We start from the raw sequence: 2,500 nt of genomic DNA on the forward strand, positions 1-2,500 counted from the left end.
ATGACCTCACTTCAAAGGCCAGTGTAGCTATAATATTAATAATAACAATAATAATTTATAATATTATAATACAAAACCGTGGCTGAGAGAGATATGACTGTTTTGCCATTCAGGCCAATAGCAAAGATAATATTATATATATATAAAAAAATTATGAAGAAAAAAAAGGATTTATGACTTTTCTAATTCTGTGTATTAGAATATATAAATATATATATAAGAATATATATATGAATATATTTATGAATATATATATATATATATATATATATATATATATATATATATATATATACTTCCCCAACAGTTACAGTAGCACGACTTTGACAACGAATGAACATTGAAGAAAGTGTAATAAAAATGAAGATATTTTGCTATAGCTTTATTTGATGTTTTTGCCAAGGCATATTATGAATAATTCATATGAATATGATAATAGACCACGTTTTTTTCCACTGCCTTTCAATGAACGACGTTGTTTACTTCTATGTTCGTTAATAGAGATGGTATATACATGTTTGTTTGTTTGTTTATATATGTTTGTTAATCTGTTTTCGATTCATACATTTCCATGGGGATACTGCATTATTATTATTATTACGAAAACAGACGAAAAAAAACAAAAAGTAAAAGAAGAAATGCTGACTTTATTCCAAAAACCATCATCTAAAAAAAACCAAGAGAATATTGTATATGAAACAGAGGATTTTGACAAATAAAAAAAAAAGTATATTCTAGAAAGATGACTCTATTTGCCTGGGTTATACTTCGTCGTACCACAGTGTCGCCCGCCAAAAATAGCCCCGATCTACAAGCTCACAACGCGTCCTACCCGTTGTGAGCTTGTAGATCGGGGCTATTTTCGGTATTTTTCGGCGAGCTACACCGTGGTACGGACGGAGCATAACACATCATCAGGCTCATTCCCACAGACAGAAGTTTTAACAGAAAGAATAGAATAATTAACACATTAACAGATGATTATAGGACTATTATTATAGTGAGAATAACTTACAGAAGAAAAAACTATAAAAAATACTAGATTGCTAAAAAGTGATATAAAGAAATATCAAAATAAAACGGTTAATGTTTGAACAAAAAAATGTGTGTGTCGCTTTGTAATGATTTATACCAGTGGTTCTCAACCAGTGGTCCGGGGACCACCAGCGGTCCTTGGGAGGGTACCAGGGGGTCCCCAGCTAAATTAGTTAACAGCTTTGGCTATTCAAAAATAGCAGATATACAAGCTCATAGCGTGGCACTGAGTGCCGCGCTATGAGCTTATATCTGCTATTTTTGAAAAATCTTGAAATTGTGTGCATATCTTTGAATATATATATATTTTTAAAGCGAACATTTAACTCAAATCTTTGTTTCTGGGGGTCCCTGCATGGCACAAAACATTTTCAGATGGGGGTCCGCAACCAAATGTATATCAATTTAGGGTATAGGGTTTATGTATTTATTTCATCCTCTCTCTCTCTCTCTCTCTCTCTCTCTCTCTCTCTCTCTCTCTCCTCTCTCTCCTCTCTCTCTCTCTCTCTCTCTCTCTCTCTCTCTCTCTCTCTCTCTCTCTCTCTCTCTCTCTCTCTCTCTCTCTCTCTCTCTCTCTCATCTCTCTCTCTCTCTCTCTCTCTCTCTCTCTCTCTCTCTCTCTCTCTCTCTTCTCTCTCTCTCTCTCTCTCTCTCTCGCACGCACACATGGCCGCGCACTGGGGGGCTACCATATCAGCCGCTGCATAATACGTGTTGCATTAATTATTAATGGAGGAGACTTCCCGTGTTCACTGCATATTGATCTGGAGGAGGGGAGAGGAGTGGAGAATAGCTATATATATATATATATATATATATATATATATATATATATATATATATATATATATATATATATATATATATATATATATATATATATATGGTTAAAATACATCCAGGCTGGTTTAACTGGTTGTATAAAATGGGTCAAAATCCATAAATAATAGAATGTCACAGAGAGAGAATAATTTCCAGTGTTTAATAAAGCAGTTGGTCTGGTCTGTGCGTCTTGTCCCAGGGGATGGGGGGGGCACGCACGTTTCATCTGCTGTTGCGTGCGTGATCCCGCATAAATTATTTATTATCAATGCCTCTTTTATGCTCCATCCCTAATTATACGACGCCTTACAAAACAGCAGATCTACAAGCTCACAACACCCCGGGCACAACACGTTGTGAGCTTGCAGATCTGCTGTTTTAAAAGCATAATTAAATTGGGCACAATGCCTAATTCATTAGTCCTCTATAAATACCACGTCTCGCGACTAGCTGTGTGGCTTGCCAAAAAGAACAGATCTACAAGCTGCTGCCATTAGATCTGACTGTGCGCTCTTCTTTTTGACAAGCAACAACTTCCTGCTGCTGAGTATATCTAGACTAGAGACTAGGCCCAGTGGTGGAAAAAGTAGGCTACTTAAATGTTTTACTTAAAAGTATCAATACTGAAATGTAGAAATAATCT

Source organism: Gymnoscopelus braueri (assembly GCF_963280865.1).
Source record: "Gymnoscopelus braueri genome assembly, chromosome: 21".
Lineage (NCBI taxonomy): Eukaryota > Metazoa > Chordata > Actinopteri > Myctophiformes > Myctophidae > Gymnoscopelus > Gymnoscopelus braueri.